This window comes from Rhagoletis pomonella, unplaced genomic scaffold (genome assembly GCF_013731165.1).
Source record: "Rhagoletis pomonella isolate Grant_MI unplaced genomic scaffold, Rhpom_1.0 Rhpom_scaffold_00011, whole genome shotgun sequence".
NCBI classification, from domain to species: domain Eukaryota; kingdom Metazoa; phylum Arthropoda; class Insecta; order Diptera; family Tephritidae; genus Rhagoletis; species Rhagoletis pomonella.
In genome coordinates, this window is record NW_023458565.1 from 18,582,345 (window position 1) to 18,610,076 (window position 27,732).

Below are 27,732 nucleotides of genomic sequence, written 5' to 3' on the forward strand. Positions count from 1 at the left end.
CCGGCGCCGCCGCGGCCACCGCCAGCGCCCTTTCAACGATCAGCATACAAAAACATATGGCATCAATATGCTGCTTTGTCATAATATAGTTATTTGAAAGCGAAAATATTTCAAGCGAATACATATTTTTTAAACGCACATAAATTTATGTGGTTCTGCATCTAAGTAGGCATACATATGTATGTACATGAGTATATGTGTTTGTACTCAAATGTGGATGTTATAAATAATCTGTAGCGAAGATAAATGGTGGGAGGCAAAAGAAATGTAGAGAAGATTTGTTAAGAATCTGTGAAATTGTTAATAAATGACAATTAATAATGTCAACAAATAACTTTACAGTTTGTTGTGAGCGAAACAAAACCGCATAAAAGCAACAAAAACAAATATTAAGTGAAAAATTGTGTTGTTAATTGTTGTATGTGTTAAATATGTTATAAGCGTTTTAACGGGGAGTGGTCTAAGTTATTAAGAAAAGCTCTCAATATTTGCAGCTTCATATTTGTGTCGTGTTTTTCGAATTAAATTAATTATTTCTTATTTAATTTTCATTTCATATTTAGATTAAAATAACGGTGAAATTGTTTTGGTCCTAATCCGAAAAGATGAATATTTGTGTTCATATACTTCTCGATAGGGTTGCCACCTAATTTTTAATGTGAGATATTTTCTTAGCTTATTTGATATCGAAAGCTAACATTTTTTCAATGTATTTCTATAATATTTTTTTATAGAATTTTGAGGTACTGAGACAATATTTTTTGTTTATCAACAAACTTTTTCAAATTGTTTTATTTTCACTAATTAGGTTGAGGTATTTATTAGCCCAATTATTAACGCTGCGATAGTAATTCTATTAACACGACTACAATACATAAACAAATATGTACACAGTGACTCAAATAAGTGTTCGCGCGCTGATTTTTTTTTGTTTTTTTAATATTCACAATGTTTTTCAAGTAAAATTTCTTTTATATTTTTCTACAAAAATACTCTCCAAGTTTAACCCAAACCATGTAAATCAAAGTTTCAACCTTTGTACAAAATTAAGGAAAATTGAAAAAATGTTCATCAAAATTTCGAGCTTTTAAGCTTTAGAAAATTTTTGGGTATGCAATTTTAGAGACCATATAGTGTTAATCTAATAAAGTGCAAGATTTAACCGGCTGAAAAATCCTGTTGATTTTTGAGAATTTTTCGGTGACTGCTTTTGCGGTTTTTTATATATAACAACTGCAATTTACAAAAACTGCCGTTGGTTTTTTTAAATTTTGTAAGAAAAAAGTGCAAAATCCGTCGGCAAAAAAAAAAATTGTTAATCAACTTGCACTTCATGAGACTAAAATTTTATGGGCTTTAAGACACGCAAACCCAAAAATGTTGTAAGGATTCAGATTAAAAAGGTCGAAAATTTGGTGAAAATTTGCTGAATTTTCCTAATTTTATATAGACGCATACTCGGCGAGGAGAAGGTTAATTGCCAAAATTTAAAGAAAATTGCCACCATCAAAAAAAAAATTTTTAGAGGGCTGCCACCTGTTTGAAATATTCAATTCCATTGACTCGATTAGATAAAAGACATTAAAATGTGGGTATCAAACAAAACAAACTTAAGAAAGCTCACTTTGCAATTTTTTTAGGAAGGTTGCCATCTGTTTGAAGGCTTCATTTCTAAACTACATATAGGAGGGCTGCCATCTGTCTACAAAATTAAATAAAACTTGAATTAAGGGAATTAGGTTATTGAAATATGTGTTAGAATATGTGTGTGTCAGACGAAACAGGTTTAAAAGGTGTTAGTGTGAAAATATTGTGAAGAGTGCTGCCACCTGTTTGAAAACTCGAACATAATTGAACTGTGTTCAACTTTGGGAGTCAATCGAAAGAGTATTAAAAAAATTTTAGTTTGAACACTTAGAGTATTTTGAGGCTTTGAAAGAGTTGCCAGCTGTTTAAAAATTAACTTAAATGCAAATTATTTAATATTTTAAATTAATTATTACAATAGGGGTATCAATCAAAATGCTTTTGAAAAGTGTTGCTTTTAGACCACCTATAGGAAGGTTTAAAAAATCAGATTCAACTTGGATGTATCACAATACGGGTGTCAGAGGAAGGAGCTTTATGAAGGTTTCGGTTTGAAAATATTTTGAAGGCGATTAAAAAAAAAAATGTGAAAATCTCCAATATGTTTGGCTTAGTTTAAATATGTTGAGTTTTATCGAAAATAAATAAAATAACAAATACAAATGAAATAAATTAATGCTAATGCAACATGCTAAAATTTGTTTAATTTATTTCCAAAACTAGTGTTATTGACACCATTTTTAGTACACAAATGTTAAAAAGAAAATAAAAAAACGAGCAATATGTATATATACTAAAGTAAAATCAGTAATTGAATAGGCACTTTTCTGCTATGTTATTTAGAATCCTCCACAAATGCCAAATCAGGAAACTCATGGCACATACATATTTCAAAAATAATCTCTGCCTTCTATCAGAGCATCAAAAATGTATAAATCAGAATTTAATTTTTAAAATAAATAATTCTATTGAAAATTAATGCTATAAGTATGCATATTGTATTTATTAAAATAAGCTGCGCAAGCACGCGACTAATTTGCCGTCTCCTAAATTTTTAATTTCGCAAAAAACTTCTATTATTTATGGCGTGGCTACCTTTTTTGTGATTTTTATTGTGTTTTATGTTTATTACTGTCATTGTTTTGCCACCAGTTATTATAGGCAAACAAGCATAATATATAAAATTTAATAAACAATTTTACACACACAAGCATACTACATACCTAGTAGTATAAACACAAAGCTTAACTCAATATTCACAACCAAATGCGAGTAACTAACAGAATTATGCGTTGGTAATGCTAATGAGCTCCATGTGTGTGTATGTATGGATGTACGAATATACTGCACAGCTAACAGTTTTAATTAATAAATTTGACTAGTTTATAGCAAAACACAAAGTAATCATAATCATAAATAAGTCGATGAAATCGCTGAACTAGCAATATTTGCATGCAACTATGTTTTCAACAATAAATCGATTGAAAGCGAAATATGTAAATCGGATGAAAAAGCAGCAAAGAATTAGTGTCTATATCAGCTAACAAATTGGCAGTGGATGTAAATAAATAAAATGCAGTGAGAAAAAATTTACATGATGTTTTCAAAAACAGGGTACTTTGGTTTTTCTTTGTTGGCGATTTGAAATTTTTGAACAGGTAAAGTAAATCTGAAAGCGCGGAATGAAAGCGCAAAAAAAAACAAAAAAAAATTAACTGGCGATTAGGTTAATTTTTTTCTCAGTGTAACAACGTAGTAGTTTTAATTTTTTTATTGAATGTTTTTACTTTATGGATTTTTACGCGATATTTATTTTACCTTATATTGTTACATAAATTATATATGCATTTTTATATATACATATATGTATGTATGTATGTATGCATACTAATGTGTCTCGCCAAAAAAGTTGCGGGTTTTCCACCAAAATTACGAAGTTTATTACATTTCATAAAATATATAAAAAAAATCCCATTATTTTGATTTTGATTTTCAAACATTTTTATGTAGGCTTTTTAGGCTTAAACTCTTCTATTATCTGAGGTGATTTTTTAGAACAAATTTAAATATAAAAAAAAACGATTTTAGGAGGTATTTTCTAATCGGTAAAGCTCACATAAAGCTTCAATCTTTTCGAAAATATTTTGGCGGAAGACTTTAAAATATAATACATTTATAACTCCGATGAAAAAACGGTGTCAATTTTTATTTTATTTTATTTTTTTTTTTTTTTTGAAAGTGATGCAACCTAATGTATATTTTTTTTATTTAATTTTTATTTTTAGATCATTGCAAAATCGATATTTGTTTGTTATTATTTTTTTTCAGTCAAATTTAAACGTTATTTTGGGATTTTTATTTTTTGATAATTTTTACCGTTATGATGGAGACTGCGTTTTATGGCCGATCTAAATCTTTTACGATCGAAAAAATATATAAAACTCAAAACAAACGATCAAAATTTTTTTCGCAAAATAAAAAAAGAAAAATTAACGGTTAAACTGTTTTGGAGAAATATAAATCCTTGATCTTTAGGCTTTGATTTTTATACTTCGAAAATAAAAAACCCCTACCTGCGTTCGTCCTTGATTTTTTTCGCTGACGCTGTCACGCATTTTCTTTCATAAAAAGTATGTTCGAATTTTTTCATGTGAAGAAATACGCATAACACAAAAAATCATTAAAAACCAGAGGGATTTCTTAACAACTTGAAACCAGCACTTTATTATACTGAAATTTAATGGGCTAAAAAACTGCATATCAAATTTTTTTCTAAATATCCTGAATATAACGTTTGAAATTTTGGTGAGAATTTGCAGAATTTTCATATTTTCTGCACAAAGTTTGGAATCTGTATTTATGTGTTCTTTGCTAGACAGTGAGCTAGGCTTTTACAAACAATATTAAACATTAAATAAACAAAAAAAATATATATAAAAATCGTCATATATATATTGGTGTACCTAATACTTCTGGCCAAGGCTGTATATACATATATTTTTTTATTAATAATAATTTAAATTTAAAAAATATTCAAATAAGGTGACCTTATCATTATGTCGCGCACTGTTTATACTACGTATGCATGAAACACAATAATAAATTCAATCACATCTAACCAAAAATTGCGAAAATTCGCTAAGTTTACTAAGCACCTCGATCATTCGCAAGCTTGCTAGCAGATCAAGCGAATCAGCAATCTAATTATAAATTGCTGCATAGTTTTCTTTATTATTATTTGTTTTTTTTTTTTAATTTCTCACTCGTATTTATGTACCTAACGGAATTACCTAATTTGCCGATGCCGGACAGCTTCGGTTTACGATGACAACAATGAATGTACAAATGCAAGTTCGTTTAAAATGTTGTTGCTCAATTTGCGATCGAGTATGAAAAGTATAAAGAAAATCAACAATTAATTGAGCGCCACAGATTCTTTTCGCATACCAATAAAGCAGCAAATATTTACGAACACATAATAATGTGTTTATATTGCATAGATTAGTATTCATACATACATACATTTACAATTATAAATCTCTATAAATATGAGACCCAATATACTCAACTATCTAGACAAATATACTTGTAGGTATAACTATTTTTTTTTTGTACGCTTCACAGCTGCCAACAATAGGAAACTTATATTTGATTTTGATAGATGACCTTGCTCGCCCGCAATAACTAAAAACATGTGAACCAAAATACATTCGTACATACATACATATGAATGTAAGAAAGTATGTTTGCATAAAAGTTGAGATATTTATACTTAATTAAATTTATACAGATGTTTTCAACAGCGCTGCTGGCTGACTTTATTGCCAAGAATTAATTTTTGGACAACAGGAAGTGTTAATTAATTATGTGCAAATATGTTTTATATTTAATATATTGTAGTTTAATATTAATATACAACCAGCAAATATACGGCGTGCTTCACTGCGCCTTAAAAGTATTTTTGCGTTGTTACTCTCTTCCACAACTCTCTTCATCGTAAAACATAAAATGGATTTGAAGAACCTTATGAAGAGAGATTTTCAAAAAAAAATCGATTTATGAAACATAGGTACTTTATTTTTTACTAGCCGGTCTCGTGTGCGTGAGGCCTCGCCACGCGCTGAATGTGTATAAGTAAGCACATATACGCAGCAGGTGGCAACCCTATTAAAAAATAATGCCTTATTGCACATCTAATGGCCAAACCGTTTCATTTGGCATCTTGTGTTTCTAATGCAACGAACGGTGTGGATCTTATAGTTTTTTAGACAGGCGGCAACTCTATTCAATGAAATAAAACCTTATTGCACAACTGGAGGCCAAGTCCTCTCATTTAACGACTCACTATTTAGTCCAACAAACAGCCCACATTTTATAATTTTTCGTACAGGTGGTAACCCTCTTCGAAAATATAAAACCTTATTGAGACCTATTTTTTTTTAAATGAATGAACTGCGCAAATCTGATGTAATTAATAAAAGCTGCCTTCACGTATTATATGTAAGGTTTTAATTTTTGAATAGGTGGCAACCCCACTAAAAAATTAAAGCATTGCACATCTGAAGGTCATATCCTTTCAATTGTAGTTTTTTTTTAATTGAATGAACAGCGAACATCTGATGTATGTACATAATTAATAAAAATGTGGTTATTTTTAAAAAGGTGGCAACCCCACTCAAAAAAAGTAATGCTTTTTGCATATCCGGAGACCATATCCTTTGACTTGGTATCTCATTTTTTAGTCCAACGAACGGTGAGGATCTTTTAATTTTTTAAAATGTGGCAACCCTACTAAAATATAACAGATTATTGAACATCTAGAGGCCAAGGGCTTTCATTTGACATCTCACTTTTTGCAAATCAACGCAAGGATCTTATAAGTTTTTAAACAGGTGGCAGCCCTATAGAAATGCTAAGCACTAAAGATAATATCCCTATCGATGCAATATATAGAGCAATATCTCATCCAAATACGCTCAGTAGTTTTCGAGATTAACGTGGTTAAAAAATCTTGGCTTTGCTTTATACTGCGTAAGGATAAGATAGTAATTTTAAATAGGTGGCAATCCTGCTCACAAAAATTAAAGTGTTTGTACATGCGAAGGCCATGCAATTATAGTTGCTATCTCACTTTTTTATCCAACGAACGGTGAAGATCTTATAGTTTTTAAACAGGTGGCAATCCCACTCAGAAAAATAAAACATTATTACGCATCTAGAGGCTAAGTCTTTTCATTTGGCAGTGACGGTGCAGAACGGATGCCTACGCTTATTAGGATTGAATATAGTACTTTTCTTAACAGGTGGCAACCCCATTAAGAAAATAAGACATTCATGCTTTTCTAGAGGCCAATCGCTTTCATTTGACCCCTCATTTTTTGTAATCCAAGGAACGGTGCGGATCTTAGAGGTTTTTTAGACAGGTGGCAACCCTATTAAAATTCTAAATAAAAAAGGCCTCTCTACTATCGATACAGAGTATATTAGAGAACATCTTGTCAAAACCCGTTCAGTAGTTTTCGAGACTACCGCGTACAAAAAATCTCGACTTTCCTCTATACTATGTATCTATAGATAGATGAATAAGGGCGTTAGTTAATAAATTTTCGAAGGTATTTAATCCTTAAAAATGTATTTTATAATCTTATAACTCGATTCTACATATACACAGAAAAATTGTCTGATGCTGGGTTATGGTCACCGAATTTTAATCTATTCTTTGCTCTAATGGTTAAAAAGACTAGATCTGCTATCCTTGCTTTATTTAGGAAAAATATGACCATACAGTAGTGGCAATAGAGGGAAATGACGATCTAAGGGTATCCGTGGCATTGTCATCACTGTATGCCATTCTGCCCTAATCTCAGTTTTTCCACGTGAGGTGGTGTAAGACAGTCTGCCGTAGATAAATAGATTGATTGCAATAGAAGTATGCACTGCAACCGAGAGATCTATTATGCCCTCAATTATTTACAGTACGTCATCTAATCCTAGAGAACCGAAAGTTTGAGAAGATATCCCGGGGTTAGCGAAAGTATAAGTTCTTCACTTGGCCAGAGTTGGCCTATGTACCCCTCCCGTCTTCTAGAAACCGCCACGCACTTGCGAAGCAGTTGCAAAGGAGTCTCCTCTTTCACCTCGCAGAAACGGCATGGGTCGTTCGACCAGATCCCTAGCTTGTACAGGTAACCTCTTAGTCTGCAATGACCCGTTATTATTGCCCTGTACCTATAAATGCTGTAGCCTCCCAGTAGGCATTTAGCCTGGTGTAGACATGCAGTATTACGCCAGTGTTGATTTCTTTCTTAATTGTGCGAGGTCCGATAGCAAGGAAGGGCTCAGGCGCTATAGGCGGCTGCCGTTTTGGCTAGCCGCTCCGCTTCCTCGTTCCAGCAACTCCTATGTGAACTGGTACCAAAGTTTGTTGGACGTAATTGTACGCCACCAATATGTTGAGCTTATCAATGCACTCAAGAACCAAAAAGGACTTGACCTCAAATGATGAGAGGTAATTTCTACGTAGGCTAAACTCTGCACACAAACTAATAGCATAGACCTCCGCTTCAAAGATACTCGGGTATGCTCCCATGGGTACCCCGAGCTTTACCCTTGGTCCGTAGACGCCTTCCCCAATGCCGTAGGGAGTTCTGGAGCTTTATGTATACCATTTCAGCGAGCTAACTTTTATATGCTTCTTCTTACGAGACCCAAGCCACAGCCCCATAAGTGACTATTGGTCTAACTATCATTATACAGTCTTCCCTGCCAGACGTTTGCATACCATTAGTGCCCCCGTGGCGTTGGAAGTAATCGCGTCAACATGTGCCTTCCACAGAATTCTGGAATCTAGTATTAACCTTAGGTACATAACTTCGATGGCTACGTTGACGGCTACCCCATTCAAAGTGATGTTTCTCATACGTGTAAGTGTTCTTTCTCGGGAAAAGGGGATAATAACTGTTTTGGAGGGGTTGATGCTCAGGCCCAAAGCCCACACATCAGCCTTTTTCTAGGTTTAGCCCCCTTTGAAATATATCGCATAGAGTGCTGACGAACTTTCCTCTAGCAATAATCACAATATAATCCGCATAGCCCTTACAGCGGATGCTTTATACAAAGGTGTCACTGATTAAACCATATCACAAAATATCATTTCCAAACTATTATTTCAGCGCTCTTTGATTGACAACCACTAAAAACAGGAAAAAGTTGAATTTGTTGCAAATATAAGTATGTATATTAGGGTGACCCCAAAATGCATGTGAAAAAGTAAAGTGGTAATTTTTATGCTTAAACCCTCCTAGGATTATTCTATACCGAAAATATATAGCCTTAAAGTTTCCCATGTATTGTATATGTGAACAAGTAATAAAGTCTAAGTTCGGGCGGAACCGAACATTAAATACCCGGCGCAAATATTAAATAAATGTTTTTTCACCTTTCCGAAATTTACCGTTATATGAAAAGCGGCCGGAATTTAAGTCCGATTTCAATAATTTTCAACGTTTTGCTTTTATGTGGCAAGCACAATAAAAATACCGAGTTTAGTACAAATTGGTTGAACGGTTACCGATATATATATATGTGATCATAAGTGGGCGGTGCCACGCCCATTTTATAAAATTTTATCATAAGCGTATTTCTTGGTAAAGGATTGTTGCAAGCATCAATTTTGAATAAATTAGCTTTAATATTTACTGATTTATCGAAGATTTCGTATTTCTCCAAATTACCGTTATATGGGATGTGGGCGTGGTTATTGTCCGATTTTAAAAATTTTCGGCCATTTGGTATCCTGTACCAAGGCCAATAACTGTGCCAAGTTTGGAAGAAATCGGTGCAGCGGTTGCCAAGATATACACATGTAACAATAAGTGGGCGTGGCTACGCCCATTTTTCAAAAATTTATAATATTCGTATTTTTCGTCTAAAAATTATTGTAAATATCAATTTTTAGTGAATAATCTTCAGTAGTTACTAAAATATCGCAGTTTTCGTATTTCTGAAAATTACCGTTATATGGGACGTAGGCGTGGTTATTGTCCGATTTTTCCCATTTTCAATACCATCCGTCATACGCCCGAAAGAAGTACACGTACCAAGTTTCGTTAAGATATATTACTTTTTGCTCGAGTTATCGTGTGCACAGACGGACGGACAGACGGACGGACAGACAGTCACCGCTTAATCGATTTCTCTTTTCATTCTGATCATTTATGTATACATTTGTCTATATCTATCCCGATTCGTTTTGCCTGTTACAAACAACCGTTATGTGAACAAGTGCGCTCGGGTATAAAAAATCTACTTTTCGTAGGAATGGTATATGTAAAATTCTTGCAAATCAACATTTTTCGATCGGAAAACTCTCTTTCTCTTCAGGAGATACCCAATAATAATATCCAATTGTTCATTTAACCATTTTTTAATAGTAACTATATTTTATAGTTTCGCCAAAAACACTAGAAAATGCAGTGGACCTCTAAATGTTTTTTTTTTTTTAATAAAAAATAGGCATATTTTTTCGATATTGAACAATTCTAGGGGATGAGAGCATTAAAAATCCGACTTTACTTTTTTTTGGACCGCCCTAATGCCCATACAATGTACATATATGTTGCTCGCATTTTCCGCGACTTAAATTTAATTAATTATGCTTTTAGGAATACTCCATTCAAAATTATGCTAATACTCATTTTAAGGGTTTCGCTTTTACAATTTAGGTACTAAGCTCTCTCAACAGGCACTCATCTGATTTTGATCGCATAAAAGCTTTATAATCTCATTTTAATCTGTTGCTGACAACGGCGATTAAAAAACTCTCAATACAAAAGTTTGTACACGAGAATGTATGCATATATGTATTTATATTCTGGTTTTGAAAAATATGCATACTAGCCAGCCCTCTCAATTATGAGAGTGAGGAACGTACAAATGTATACATACATATATACAGTGGCGGAAATATAAATTGGGATGCGACATTTCAACACTATTTCTAATATGATATATATCCTTTGTCAATCTAATGTCTAGTGGAAATTCGGCAATTTTTTTAAGGTGATGCTCGTTTTCTCCACATAAAAAAAAAAAAACTGTCGGACATAATTTGTATGGAAAAAAATGTGTAACATCGTCAACAAAAATAAAATTGCCAAATTCAACACGATTTTGTAGCCATCTCAAACTCGCACTTTATTGTAGTAAAAGTGGCTAAAAAATTGCATACCAAAAAAAATTTTAATTCAGTTAAAAAATTTTAAATTGTATGCATTTTTATATTATTTCTTTACAGGAGCTATACTACTTTCATAAAAAATAATTCAATAAAGATTGCCAAAACTTGTTAGAATGCCGTGTTTCTAATTATATTTTAGCCACCGTATGTATGCACTTATGTATATGCGGAAGCTAGCGGACTGTTCCCATGAGCTAATATATTAAACTGTCACCATATATACAAAATTTTTATCAAACTACATAATCTCGGCAGCACCCAAACTAGAACGAAGAGCGGCCTAACAAAAATAGGAAGCCACACAACAATAAAAATTATCGAGATACCACGTAGCAGCTAAACAACGGCAATGGCGGCCAATAAACAATTTCACACGTTCAAAAAGCTAATCTACAAGCTATTAAAATTATTTACTTCCATATCATTTGACGCTACAAATTGCAAATATGTTTCATAGATATGCGCAATAGGCTCACAGATATTTTATGTACATAAGTATGTGAATATGTATGAGTGAGTTTGAATTTTTAGAATGCACACATTTAGCTTACCGCTCGCGCAAAATTTATTATTCAGTCGACTTGTTGTACTACGCTCGGTTGACTTCTCCTTTTCGCCTTTTGATTCAACCGCATGAATGCTCACACGCACTAAAATCTCTGACATTTCGGCTCATTCAAAGTAATTTATGAGTCAATTCACACAATTATTGTTAAATATTCAGCGTTCAGCACCCTGTCAAAATAACAACAACAATGCGGTTAGCAAACAATGATTTATGTACTATTGAGTAGTTGATTAGTTTGACAATGTGTAGGCGCAAAGATGAAGGCAAATGAGAGGGGCTGAGGAGAGGTAATTAATAAAAAAAAAACTAAGCGACAGTTTTGTTGTACATATTAGACGAATTAATAGAGATGCGAATTTTGAGATAAATGCATTTGACTGATCACCATCTTGAGTGGTAAACTCCTTCTTCCAATAAGTATAAACTGCGTACGGTTCAAATCGCAGCTCACCACGTCCGGATATTTACATATATCCAGGTATCCTCTGGGCAGCGACCAAACACCCATTTGGGAGCGACCTAAAGTGAGAAGGGGTAAAACTTCGCGGGTTTGGGTCCCAACCACGTTAAAACCGCGCCCAGTGAAAAGTAAGAATGAAAGGGGTCCCTTTTAATATAAAGTACTATGATTTGAGGGCATGCACCTGAAATATCCGGATCCTTAATGGGGAAGGTAGGTCTGCCCGGCTGGTTGATGTTCTCGGGAAGACCAAAGCCGGCATCACCGTCAACCAAGAAATGAGCTAGACGGGACAAGGCAATGTAAACGTGAAGTCTTGCGACGTCTACTACAGCTGCCTCGTAAAGGAGCACAAATTTGGTATTGGCTTTTTCCTGGGAGAGAGACCCCGTCGCCGGCTACAGGCGTTCACCCTGGTGGATGAACGTCTAGTCACATCTGTGTTCATGTCTCAAAAGAGAAATACGAGGCATCCAAGGATCTCTTCTTTGAGCGCTTGGAGAGAACATATGAGCGCTGCCCCCGACACGATATAAAAATCGTGCTTGGCGATTTCAATGCCATGAAGAGATCTTTGGCGCCAACGACAGAAAATACAGCCTCCACGATGAAACGTCCGATAACGGACTGAGGCTGATCGACTTCGCCGGAGCCCGAAACATGGTAATATGCAGTAATAGGCCCCAGCATAAGAAGATCCACCAAGCTACATGGCTGTCTCCAGATCGAAAAACGAGAAACCAAATCGAGCATGTTGTGATAGACGGAAGGCATGCTTCAAGCGTTTTAGACGTACGTACACTCCGAGGGCCAAACATCGACTCAGACCACTATCTTGTTGCAACCAAGACACGCACCCGCCTCTGTGCAAAAAAAACAAGTGCGCCAAACAATGCAAGGAAAGCTTAACGTCGAAAAGCTACAATCACAACAGACGGCCAATTTATTCGCCACTCGACTCACACACCTGCTCTCTGGAAGCACTCTTCAATAGTCCGACATAAGCGAGCAGTGGAAGCACATTTCCGATCATTAATTACCGCCGCCGAAGAAGTAGTCGGATTTCAGCGAGCCCGAAAGAGCAACTGGTACGATGAGGTGTGTCAGGAAGCTGCACAGAAAAAAGATGCCGCCTACAGGGTCACGCTGCTATCGGGCGCAACGCGCGCTATGTGGGACCGCTATAGGGAACTGAAGCAGGAAGCGAGACGTATTTGCCGCAATAAGAAGAGAGAGGCCGAAATACGTGAGTGTGAAGAGCTTGAAATGCTCGCCGACAGGAAGAATGCCCAAAAATTTTACCAGAGAGTTAGGCGACTTACGGAAGGTTTCAAGACCGGGGCGTACTCCTATAATAACAACAATGTCGACCTAGTAACCGATGTCCAGAACGTACTTAAATTATGGAGGGAACACTTTTCCACCCTACTGAATGGTATCAGCACTGAAAGTAGTGGAGAAGGCGAACCCAAACTCCCAGTCGATGACGATAGAGTCGATGTCCATGTCGAATCGACAGAAACGCTCCTGCTCTGAACAGAGGAAGAGGTAGGTCTCCTCTGCGTTGGAAAGGCCTGGGGGAGAGGGACTTGGCTTCACTTGGCATTTCCAGTTGGCGGCAGTTGGCACAGAAGAGAAATGACTTACGTGCTGTTTTAGACTCGGCTAAAATCACTTAGGCGGTTACAGTGCCAATAAAGAAGAAGAAGAAGAAGAAGATAGACGGCAGTTAAGCCGTGGTGGACATGTAATATAAGTCCCTAATATTTAGATGTTATTCTGTTAAATTTTGAAGCCTGCACCACCTGTGTGGAAGAAAAGCAGTTGCAAGCCCCAATATATCCACAGGAACTCACTTTTTCCGCTATTTTTAGCCCATTCTAATAAATGATATTAAGAAAAAAGTTATTTCACTGCCTTGCGTCAAATTTTACTAATCAATGGCCTACATAAATCCCAATTTGTTTGTTGTTCATTTCACACACACTACTTGTCATTTAAGTAATCATAAAATAAATCGTTTTCAACTCAAAAGCGCAACACTTTAACACTCATCGCTTTCCAGCCACTTTGAGTAGATAATCAGCGGTGCGGGCCAAAGCAGGCACCCAATTCAGTGCCAACAACAACACTAAGAAAACATTATTACTGCGTGGCGGACGTGCTGCCACGCAGCGTCACTGCTGCATCCTGTGGCACTCAACACCACAAGTGGCAAGTAGCAATCGTAATCAGAGGCTAAATTATAAGTACCGACTCAAATCAGCATGAGGATAAGCAAAAATGGCAAGCTAAATTACAATAGCAATACAATATATGTATGCATAACAACAGCAACAAGAATAGCAATAACAACAACAACAACATTTGGTAAGCGCTTCAAGTACGCAAAGGAATGACGCACCCAAAAAAGGCGCATTGCATCTGACAGCCCCTGTCAGCGCTGACAGCGCAAGCACAAGCATACCTCATTCTCCACTTCAACTGCAAGCCGCTTCCTTCTCGTCTACGTCGCGCCGCCTCTGTTGTCCTCGTTTACAATTCCTTTACTTAACTCGCTCACTCACTCACTTAGGTATTCTACATTTCACAGTGCTAATAGTTATAATGAGTTTCGCTGCCATGTATTAAGTGTCATTTGAAAGTGTCAAAATTGATTAAGAAACACAATGAATTTGACAAGTAAATGTGTCTGACTCTGTGTTGTCAGCCCGCATGTCTCTCTGCTTAACTGCTTCAGTATCGTCTGAGTCGGCTTTTGCAGACAATTACTGTAGGATTTGTATGCGTTGGATATGCCATTGTTGATTTGTTGTTGCCGCCCGCATGATTGATGGGTGATAATGCAATTTGTTGCTGTACAAAAATGTATTGCCGTTTCGTTTCCCATTTATTGTATTTTTTTTTATTGCCTGCCGCGCCACAACTAATTTGTCTACATAAGTAATTGAGTTAAGTTTGTGTATTTCGGCGTGTAAAAGTGAATTACAATACTGATACCGATTGTTTTGCTAAAAAATTAAATTAGATGATTTGCATAGAGATTTTGTTATTTTGGGAATGAAAGGGAAAATGTTAGCGATTCTGGATACGGCTTGGGTAGCAATGGCAGGCTCGAAAATACTGACAGTGGTAATAGTAATTTGATCGTAATGGTAATGCTAATGATAATGGTAATGCTAATAGTAATGGTGATGCTTATTATAATGGCATTGGGGCTGGTGCAAGTATCTATCGAGGGTATCAGCCGGCTTGGTTAAGCCGTAATTGCACAATCTCTATATTTCTCTAGTACCTAGTGGAACATTTTCTATGAGTTTTATCAAAAACATTTAGTTTATTACTGTTGAACCATAACTCAATTAAGATCTCGTCTAGTAAGTATATTTTCGTCTACATTACAAAAACTAAGAAATTTGCTACCTTCAAAGTTAGGGATCTACTTTCCCGTTGGCCGCAATTATTATTGCCTAATTTACTCTTTTGATGGCAATTCTCAACCGGTTCATAAGAGCCTAATCAATAAAAATCGACTCTTTTGAAAGTAAATAATTCAATTTATGCTTCCGAAAGATCTCATCAACACTTTAACTTCATTCAACTAAGACATATAAAAACCATAAACTTTATTTATAGTACGAACGTTGCGGCATTTTTCTGCATTTGAGTAGCTCAGCAGCGGGGCAAGTGTCTGATGAAGACTCATTACGAGGATGGAATTATTACAAAGCGGGGGCAAATAAAAAATAAATAAATAAAGTGAATATAAATGTTGCCAGACAAAAGACGAAGTAGGTATGAGTGAGAAGAAAGGTATATAATAATAAAAGTGCAATACGCACGCACACACGCAGGACATAATTACATTTATTAACAACAATTTTCGCAAGGTGAATTGCAAAGCTTTTAGCAAAAGGAGTCACAGAGGAAGAAACAAACCACTACAGAATGAACGCATAAATATTTTATGTTGCCAACATTGTATGCTCCTACGACTGCACTTTTGTTGTTTTGTAGATACGCGCATTTTCGTTGATTTTTTGTATTTCTTGTTATTTAAAGCAAATTACTTGTAAAGTCAAAGAATACGAGCGAGATAATGGCAAACAGAAGTGGCGAACAAAATGAAATGATTAAAGGTGCTGCCATTAAAACAGGTGAAAAAATTTATATGTACATACAGCAAAAAATAAAAAATAAAAAAAAATCAATAAAAAACAGAAGGACAAGGCGTAAACGCGCGCGTAAAACAAGCATTGAAAGCATGCAAGTATTTAAGTAGCAGAAGTAAGAAGTGAAGCAGATACACAAAAAAAAATGTGGCAACACAGGCAGACGCACTAAATTTATAAATTATTAAAAGTAATTTTACAAAAGCGCGAGCTTCAGCTGCATAAGAAATTCGTACATACATAAGTATGTACATTTATGTATTTAGGTAAGTACATACACAGAAAGGACATCAGTTATGCGTGAAGGTAGCAGGTTACCGCTGTCAAAGGTAGTCAAAATGTATTTTTATACAAATTTACATTCATACCAGATCAGATAGCCACACAAATGAGAAGCTATTTTTTTTTTTGTTCAGTTAAATTGACGGTGGGCAAAAATTAAGGCGAATAAATGTAAGAAAATTGATACAAAAAGCCAAAAAAGTGCATAAGTTCGGTGAGAGCAATAAAAGTGTATTAAAAAATTGCGACTTGCTAATGAGGTTAATATTTAATAACACGAAAGATGTTCAGCAACGATTTATGTACTTAGAAAATATTTTAGAACAACGTTGCCAGCTGATCAAAAAATCAAAAGTCTATTCAACTTACAAGTGAAATTAAATATTTTAATATGTGTCTCAAACCAGATAGCTTACAGAAAGCTTTATATCGCAAATATTTTTGAAGAGGCTTGCCCCCTATTTAGAAATTCATAATCAATTGAATCAACTTGTTTAGGGAAAAAGTTTTATATAGTGGTTACAAGCGAGCGAGGTTTAAGAAAGCTTTATGTCGAAAATATCCTTGACGAGGGTTGCACCCTGTTTAGAAATTCAAAATAAATTTCATTAAAAAGTTAAATGAAATATTTTAATACGGATGCCAAACGATAGAGGTTTTAAATACTTTAGATCGAAAATATTTTTGAATAGGGCTGCCACCTGTTTAGAAATTTAAAATTTATTTAGTTTGCAAATTAAGTGAAATATTTTTATATGAGCGTTAAGCGAGCGAGGTTTAGGTAAGCTTTATTTCAAAAATATTTTGTCTTCCTTTTTGAAAGCAAGGCAAATTTCTCTAATACTTCTCCAGAGAAGTTTAAGCAAGCTTTGTTAATAAATTATTTTTAAAGAAGGTTGCCACCAGTTTAATAGTTTAATTTCATTAAAAGTTATATGCAACATTACAATACAGGTGTCAAACGACAGAAGCTGAAAAAAAAGCCTTTTCTCCAAAATATTTCTGCAGGAGATAGGTACCTGTTTTAAAAGTCACGTTTACTAAAGTACATAGTTTTAGTCAAACCCATCGTCACGTACTCTGCTGTAGTATGCTGGCGCAGAACCCTGGTCAAAACCACGTTTTCAATGTTAAACAGGCTACAAGGGAGTGTGTGTATAAGCATTACGGGCGTCATTTCTGGCACCTAATGACAAACTGATACCTACGTATAGTCTCTTTAGGAAAAAATGATGTCATTAGATTTCCAAAAAGGGAGCAATTGCGAGATCCAGACACTTTCTTGGGAAGCTCAGTAAAAACTTTCTATACCGCCGGCTCAAAGACTGAAAATGGTACTGGAGCTAGATGGCACCTCGACGGAAACTTCAGATGATTTACGGCTTTCGGTGCAATGAAAACAGTCTTTCAATCGAAAGTCTTTGCAATACTGACAGTGGCAGACTGGATAATTGGCGAAAGGTGGCGCGGACCTAAAATCAGGATCTACAGAGACATCCCAGCTACTCTAAAGGCCTTAAAAACCGTTCGCACATCTTCAAAGTTAGTCCAAGAATGTAAGTTGAGGATCAACTACGTTACAAGGTAGAATGAGCTTGAACAATGAATGGAATTATTATCAGAAGATGCACAAATATGGAGTGGAATTCGTGGTTGAACGAAGTGAGACGTACCATGAGATGACTGCACATTTCTATATACACAGGCGTGCTGTGCCCGACACTATATCAAAATCGAGCTAAATGACTTAAACGCCAAGGTAGGCAGCGAAGGAATATTTAGTCCAATAGTCGGAAAATCCAATTTTCAAGGAGAAAAGAGGTTTTTGATCGACTTCGCTGCAGCACAGAGCTTGGTGGTAAATATGCACTGCCACATACCAGCATCGAAACATCCATAAAACTATTTGGGTGGCCCTCTCTAAAATCCGGATGGGAGAGAGCCTTCCAATTATGACTTGCTAGTTAGGGGATACAATAATTCAGACTTTCAGACGAGCGGCTTTGAACTCGATAAAAAGATGGTGAGTGTCGGTTTTCCTCTCTTGGATCTTCTTCCATTTTAGGCTTACGGTGAATAGCTGTTCTAAGGTCGTTTAAACAAATCTCAAGCTAAGGTCAAATCAACTCAACGACACCCCAGTCAGTATGCTTGCATTCATCCGGTGGTAATCTACATAAATGGGATCTGGTGCTGCCATATTTGAATAGGTCAGCTGGCAAATCAATAGCATTATTTTATGTAAAAACAAAAGTGTCAAATCGTTTATATGCTTGTACGTATTAATAACTAACTTTCTGTCAAACTGATATATCGTGTTTTAATAAATATGTTAATGTTTTTTTTTTGCATTTAAATGTTTTTATTTACTTGCACATTATTAATATTGAAATTAATTAGCGTCGTCACGTTTGCTTTTGAATTCATCTCCGGTTTCTTTCATCAATTTGTTTATTTTTTCCGAAAGCACTGTTTATTGTTTTTATTCTGTTTTGCTTCTTTGTGAAATTTATACTTTTTTTATTTGCATCTTTTTTTCTTTTGGAATCGTACGAGCGTTTGCTTCTCACACACAATCTGTTATTTTCATTTATCACTTGCACAGAAATAAATGTTTGTTTGTCTCATAAAATGTTCAACCAAATTAAAAATAGATTGCCTTTTCTGCTCGAATCGCCAACCCCTCCTTCGAATTTAATGCATATTTAAGTATTTTCACCCCCGTTTTGAATAATTGTTGTTTTGCCACCTTGCTACGTAAATGACAGTCGTCTGCTGTGGCTGTGTATAATTAACTTTTAACTTTAATTGTTTTTGCTGCTGAAATTATTTAATAACTCAATTTGTGTGACACTAAAGTAATTGTTGTTTGCTTGTTTATGCCTTCAACGTTTTGCGAGGCAGATGATTTATTAGAAATGCATCAGTGGCTCACAAATTATATTTTTTTTTTTGCAACTTAAGCGTTCATAGCTTTTTAAGCTTTTTTATATGTTTTTATTGATAGACACGAAAAAGTAAGCTTTTTTAAGCCAACACTGATTAAAAAGCGCTAAGTTTAGTTGCGACCAAAACATATCTCGAAAGAGAAGCTTTTTAAAGCTTTTTATAACACGCTTTCAGTGCAAAAGATGTATTGAACGTCACTCGTTTACATAGAGCAATAGCTACGAAAAAGGTTTTTGAAGCTTTTTATTGATATTTTTTGTTTACTGTTTGTTTCTGCAGATTTTGTAAAAAGACGACAAGAGATCTTTTAATCTTCCGTAAAAATCTGGGCAATGCTTTAACCAGCTGCTTGATATGTTTTGTTTAGTCCTGTTTTAAGTAGGCTTGAAACTTCGTGCTGATCGTCACTAACAAAGAGTATTTGCCTAGCATTTGTGGCGATCTGAGAGAGCTTTTATTCTGTATAGAATTGGTTTATGTTCAAATTTTTCTATAAGCACTAAGAACTTAAAATTAAATTAATAATGATTTTTGAACAGCGATGGGCAGAGAGAGCTTTTACTCTGCACGCGCCTATAAAACAAGTATAGAAATCTTAAAAGAGCTTTGCCCGCGGGCAAGTCGGTGCCCATCACCGTTTTAGAAAGCCCAGTAATAGGCAGAGAGAACTCCCGTGGACGATTCAAAAACTCAAAACTCAAAATAGCTTTATAATCGGACAAGGAGCTACCATAACCGGCACGGAAAAATAACGACTAAAAAACCATCCCGCGGGAGCAGCTTTACAACAGTGATGCAGAACTCTTCAAAGCTCTCTGTAGATTTTATATGGATGCGCACAGAGTAAGAGCTCTCTCTGACCATCACTGCTTTACATCAGTATTGGGCAGAGAGAGCTTTTACTCTGCTCGGCTCTATACAAAATGTATAGAAAGCTTAAAAGAGCTTTGCCCGCGGGAAAAGCCAGTGCCCATCAGTGCTTTACATAAATACTATGTGGATGTAAAAGCTTTCTTGTTACAGATCTATATTAGAACTGTACAAAGAAAGTTTTGGCTCTACACTCAAATTTAAAGAGAGAACTTCTGTGAGCGTATATGCAAAATGCCCAAAAAAGCTTTGCTCGCGGTTAAGGGGCGAGGGGTTCTGCGAGAACAGCTTTTTAAAACTGTACATAAATACAAATTGTATCATACATTATGGATGTAAAATCTCTCTCGGGCCATCAGAGATCTATGTATATTAGAACTGTGCAAAGAGAGATTTCGCTCTGCACCCAAACATACAAAATGTTTCGAAAGCTTAAAAAAGCTCTTCACAGGCAAGTTGATGGGCACTACTGTTACAAATCAAAATCATACTAAATTAGGACAATCATCACAAAAACATCCCAAAACGGCGCGCATGCCCAACGCACATATTTTTAAATACCACTTAGCCATATTATCAATAATCTGTACAATTTGACACTTTGTTAAGCCCATGGCGTTAAATTCAAAATTAAATTGAGGGGACTTCGAAGCGCTAAAACTACACCAACAGCGATAATAATTTGCGGTAGCCAGCAGCTGTTTTTAATGAAGACACGCGATTTTCTTGTAATGACGTGCGGTGAACGCAAACAGCTGATAGAGCGAATGAATAGCCAAAAACAAAAGGAAACAAAGTGCCAGCTGCTATTTGCCAACTACTTGCATACATTTGTACATACTTGGCGGCATGTGCTCTTAAATTGTTTCGCCGCTTTGTTGTTCTTCGACAGCACTGTTGTTCAATTAGCAACAGGTATTTCTTGTCGTCTGCCAATTAATAAGCTCAGTCACAGTTGCCATGCTAATCGCTAGCCATATCCTTTGACCAATGCAACTCAGCGCGACTTCATTTTTTCGCATTATGTTTTGTTAATTTTTGAACTCACATTGTTGCTAATAAAAATATATGCGTTTTAAAGCGAGCGCGCTACGCTCATTAACAGTTTTAGCTGCCGTTTCAAGTTCAGCTTAATGTTATTATTTTGTATTTTAATTATTTAACGTTTTTTGACCCTCTTTTCCGTTTCTTCCTCTTGGCGGCTTACGCTGTTCGTGGTGCTTTTGCCATTTTCACGTCACTTTGAAGCTTGAGCATGCGTTGATAAAAAGGCAAACTTGCTATGTCTGTATATTTTCATGGATAAACTTGCGGCTTGCAATACATGCCACTCGTCTGCATGCGTAATATTCATATCCTGCTCATGTGCTGGTGTCGTTGATAATATGTGCACGCAGAAATGTTGTTTCAAGCTCGCTAGCATGCAGCTTAAGCGATCAGCAGCTAAGTAAGCACGAGTTACAGTACATAGTATGTACCTTGCAACTGTATAGCAGGTGCCGCTAGCAAATTGTTAAGATAAATATACACTGGCGGTCAGTTGAATAAGTTAAGTGATATTTTGACCAGTTTTGGCTATTTTTCTTTTATTCATTTAATGTTTGTCAATTTTTTATAAGACTCTAGCCCATGACATAACCAGCACCACATAAATCCACATTTCAAACTTCGTACAAAAATTATAAAAATTCAACAAACATTAACAATTACACCCAAAAATTTTAAACTTTTTATTCAGAATTTTTAGAAAAATTTTAGGTATGCAGTTGCATAGCCCATTAAATTATAGTAGGTTAAGGTGGAAATAATTCGAAAAAATTTCGAAAAAAAACTTATAGAAATAAATAAAAAAAATATAAAAATTAAAATCGATTATTTTATCAGTTCATCTTGAAGTGGCAACAATATACTAATATTTTAGTGAAAAAATGGTTGAAATCTATTAATTTTTAACAAAGTTATGGGCATTTGAAAAAAAATGCCCAAGATATCGATTTTTATCTAAAACAAGAAATAGCTTATAGGTCGGCCAAAAACCTTTTTCGAGCCAAAAAATACCGGTGTCATTATTTTTACTTACAAAAAACATATTTCAGTTGCATCGAAATAAAAATCACGCCCGCGCCTGAACGGTTGTCCTAAAATGGAAAGCATCGTGTACATACCTACATAGCAATATTATTGTACAATACGTTGAGTTTTTTACTGCAAGCTAGCAAATACCCGGCGTGCTTCACTGCGCCTTAAAAGTATTTTTTTACTGTTAGATACCCGGATTGAAAAATTTCATTTATTTTATCAATTTAATTGAAGGCAACTTTTCAAACAGTTGGTAACCCTCCTCAATAATATTTCCGGCAGTGAATTTTCCTAAACCTCTTCAGTTTTATACCCATATTGCAATATTCAACATAAATATCTTACCAAATAAAATAAATTAAAATTTTAGAACAGGTGGCAACCTTCAACAAGAATATTTTCAGCTGTAAGCCTTTCTGAACCTCTTTCTTTTGGCAGCCATATTGCAATATTTACTTTACTTTATCAATATACTTAAACCGCAACTTTCAAACATGTGGCAACTCTCAAATTTATTTATTTTTTTTAAGTTAGTCCGCTAGCATTACATCATTGCAAACTGCATTGAATTCCATGCATTAGATATCGAGTGATGCGCGTACAAGCATATAGACAGACAGATAGACAAAAATTCTAAAAGTTGTTGATTTGGCTTCTGTTGGTCGAATAAAGACCCTTCATATTAATTTTTCTTTAATATTTTTATTATATGTATAGACGCTGTCACAATTGGCAAAGAATTCTAAACCGTATAAAAGTGTGGATATCAGGTACGTTTTAGCAAGAAGTAGGCGAATTCTCACTGGTGTGAAATATTGAGCGGCCCATAATGACCGTAGCATGCCATAAACTTTAGCTTTAATACCATGCATGTGGTTGTTCCAGGTAAGTAGGAACCTGCCGAAGTTTTCTTGTTGCCGATATAAATTTCTAGGATGCGTTTCCAGCGTTGGTTAAGACCCATTCTACACTGAATTTGTGTTCAAAGGTGTTTTATACTCACCTTTTTCTTCAGTACGCGGTAGTCAGAGAAGAGCAAAATAATTTTATTTTTTGAAAGCGAGTTTTAGTCCAACACTTACAAGTTGTATGTATGTCACTAAAAGCGGATCTTTCAAACAAGGTACACTCCACAAAACGCAAAGGGCCGTTATCTAAAAAACCTGCCCATACAAGAAATTAAAAATATAAATTTTCAGCTCAGGAGCTCTATACTAACTCTCCCATAGACCTGAATTTCTTAGTGTTTTTTTTTTTTTTGCTTTAAAGCAGTGTTATCAATTGATGTCTGAATCAATGGCATCCTCAGAACACTCAAGTCGATCACAGCAGATATGATTTAAATCGCGATGCAAGTACGAGTTGCGACTGGGATTTTATGAGAGCTTTATAAGCAGGGCTTCGGGGCAAAGGTTTTTTTTCAGTGCTCCGCTCTAGCTCCGCTCCGATATTTCGTTTCGCTCCGAGCTCCGCTCTTGCTCCACTCCCGCTCCCAATAAAAAACTTTTTTATTTATTTTTTTACTTATATATCGAGCACAAACCGCCAAAGCCGTAGGCGACATTTTTTTGAAAATTTTCTTTTTGATACAGAAATGCTTCTAGATACATATATGTATACACTTCTGCGTCCAAAAGAAAACTAAACAAAATTCCAATTTAGTTAAATATTATGGAAATTTATTTAGCACGAATTTTTCAGTGGCAAAAAAACAATAATTTAAGTAAATTTATTAACTGAACATTTTTTTTGTAATTATTACTGAAAATGTTTTGGAAAAGCAAAAATATTTCAAAATAAATCGTTACTAGGCCAGAAAATAACAAAACACAATATTGAAAATTTCTTTTATGGAGCTTAAGAGCAAATTTATTTGTTTAACTCTTTGCTCCAGCTCCGCTCCAGCTAAAATCCTTTGCTCATTAGCTCCCTGCTCCTTTGCTCCGTTCCGCTCCGAAGCCCTGTTTATAAGTCCAACCAACTGATTCTAAGGGACCAAGCGACATTAACTACAAGCCAAAACGGTATCCGACGTGGATTCTAAACTAACATCAATCTGGTTATGCAAGAATTAACCGTTAAATGAGTTCAAAACATCAGATCATACATATTCATAAATCGATGTATGTATATGTTTGTATGTATACAATTAAATGATATTAACCCCAATCGTATGCGCAAAAAAACAACAATCACTCAATGGTAACGGTGTTCGGCTTTGTGACGATGTGCCCCCTTTCACCTGATTACAAAAGATACTCAAAATATTACCATGGCATAACGTTCGTCTACATACTTTGTACTTAATACATACACATGTAGATAGCTGTTGATATTTCCTATAGCAAAAATTAAAGATCAATTACACCGCGCTAACTGGAACACTACAAAAACAAAATACAGAAAAAAGAGCACACGTAACACAAACAACAACACACCAGAGCTGTTACATGGTAAGAAAATCAAAGCTAAATATAATAGTGCCAGAAGCGAATGTTAAAAAGCCGAAACACACAAAAAATTGGAAAAACAATAACGCCAACAAATATGTTAAGACAGTAGGTAAGTTACCAAATGAACGGTACAAGTCATCGAGTACGACGAGTATTTACCTGTTTACCACAATGGGCACACACAAATAACCACAAGCGATAGTCGCCGATGTGGTCGGCGCGCCGCCACATTAGCAGCTAGAGCAAGAGTAACAACAGTAATTGCAACAACAGCAATAAAACAAAAACAACAAGCAATGCTGCGAACAGTGCCAACAACTAACAATTTTCAGCTCAGCTAACAATCAAAAGTCTATCTATCCTCTATCTAGCAAACGAAATATGAGCAACAAACTAACTAAATTGCAACAATAGCAACAACTACAGTAATCTATCTAATTTAAGAGTCAAACATCGATTTTACATTGCGATTGCATTAAATGTGGCAAAAAGACAAAAAAAAATGGCAACTAACAACAATCGGCCACTGCTACAAAGCTCGCAAATTAAGACAAAGAAATGTTGAGTGAATGTGATAGCATCTGGGTGAAAGATATAAAAGTTGTTGGATACCCTCTTGGAAATATTTATATATGCAAAATTGTAAAATACAATTACTAATCACATTTACCGGCTGAAATTTTGATGAGGGAGTTTTTATGGGTTTCCCGCTGATTTGTTCAAAAAATTTCAACTCAAAGTACCCCGCTTAATGGGTTACCCCGGATAATTAAACCAAAAGTTGAATACTTTCTCATACTCAATTAAGAGGGGGATACTGCAGTCCTGCTATTTGATTGTCTTTTTTGCGAATACGTTGCAAGGAAAGTATTCAGAAGCAGATATGAAAATTCAGGTAAACTGGTGACGATCGGCATAGACGATCAGTCTTAGGAAGCTCTCAGTAACCAAGCTCTCAGTGCGTGTTAAACCCCTGGGTCGTCGGGTGCCAAATAAGAGGCATAGCAGTAGAGAATAGGCAGGTAATATGGGATACCAGGTGCTCAAATCCTGGGGCGGGCTTAAAATGTACATACATATATGTCTTGCGGTCAACAACAACGAGACCATCCAGGACATCGTAGATGTATGGGGTACTTCCCCATTATGGGTAAAAAAAAAATCTCATTTAACCATTTTCTCAGTTATCTGGACTCAACGTCAAAAATTTATAAAGCAGTGAAATTTGTGATAAATGCTTCTAATGCTACTTTCTGGGTCTCCTGCCGACTCACCCTCCCGCAGGGCCCCCAATGGTGGAACGCTGAGATTTCAGCATACCAGAAGGGTTTTCAACCATGCAAAGAGGACGAGTTTTTGGCAACTCTACAAGGATACACTCAAATTTTTAAGAATGCCATAAAGAGGTCGAGACGCGAATCTTGGCAAAACTTCTGCAACAACATAGAAAAAAAGTGAGAAGCCAACAGGCTGAAAAAAGTTCTTTCGAAATCTTCTTCTAGGATAAACTCTATCTAGAAGCTTAACGATGACTGGACACCATCATGTAACGAAATGCGGGAATTCCTCACGAGCACTTACTTCCCGGGTTGCTCTGACGGCACCTCCGACACTTCAGACGGTCTCACTCATCCCTAGGTGACACCGTAAGTTATGATGGAATGGGAATGGGCTGTAATGTCCTTCCAATCCTACAAATTTCCGGGGCTTGACTGAATATTTCCCGCAGTCTTTGGTTAATTCCATAACTATGGTGGACTTGGTGGTGAGCGCGCTTTCTCCTCTCTGCTATCGCATCTAACCGTTAACTACATCTGAGCTATGTTATGAAGGCATAGCTTATGCTGATGACTTAGCAATCGTAGCTACGTTAGGTATTACAAAATACAATGAGTGTTGCAAACATCTGGTCTAAGGAATGTGGACTTAGCGTCTATCCTACTAAGACCAATATGGTACTCTTCACAAGCAAACATAAAACACATTTATTCAAACTTCCCTTCTTAAAGGGGGTAGAGCATACACTCTCAACCGAGGCCAAATACCTTGGAATTATTCTAGACAAGCAACTTGACTGGAAACGAAATATCGAAGACCGCATATACATATAGTACCTTGGATGTACACGGCTGTAATAAGGCCCATCTTTTTTACGCGATCGCGGTATGGTGGCCTACGCTGAACAATACTTTGTCCAGATCCAAGGTTGAACGAGTACAGAGGACGGCTTCCATGCTCATCACGGGAGCAATACCCACTTCACCCTCCGATTCTTCTAAGGCAAATTTCGGGCCGTCTGTAGTTCGACCAAAGGTCCTACGACAACTAGATTATAGCACTCCTCTACTCAGTTTAGACAACAAATTCTCCATAAGAATTCCAGAGCGAAACGAATGAAAGGGTGCCACAGACTTAGAACCAGGGTCGACGGCTATATATAGAGATGGTTGCAAGCTTAACGAAAGGTTGACCAGCGAAATTTATTCTGCTAAATTCGTACTACATTTCAGTTTCCACTTACCGAATCATTATAGCGTTTTGCAAGCAGAGCTAGACGACGCTCAGTAACCTCCGCTCTTATTAAATATGTAAAATTTAATGGAACAACATCCAAAGTAGACATATTATGCAGAACCTGACGTCATTAAAATTATCCATGTGTACTGTATGGGTCTCTGGACGCAGGGAAATTCCTGGCAACTGCAGAGGCAAAAAGATGGACGGAATGAACCGAAGTAAATTCTACTCAGCATGCCGGCATAACTCTAGCCTTATGTAGCACACAGCCTAAAGGCGGAACTCATCGAGGAGATAAATACCAGGCCGGCTGTGGAAACCACCTGCCGTACAACCGGACATACTTGGCCAAGAATTTATGTAAAGCGATCCATAGCTCTCACTCGACTGGCTCAGCCTACTCTCAGATTAGTAGTTGGGGTAATCACCGGAAACTGCCTGATGGGCACGCACAAAAAAGGGTGGGATACCCCAGTAACATTTTTTTTTTCCGCAGTTGCAGAGACGAGGAACAGGTGGAGAGCATCGAACATTATCTCTGCAATTGCCTCGCCCTA

General features: G+C 36.0%; 1 protein-coding gene across 1 annotated transcript in view; it reads left to right on the forward strand.

Moving 5' to 3' along the window:
- The window catches only part of LOC118746768 (transmembrane protein 184B-like), a 798,314-nt gene that overhangs the window by 483,878 nt on the left and 286,704 nt on the right, over positions 1-27,732 (forward strand). The window lies entirely within an intron of this gene.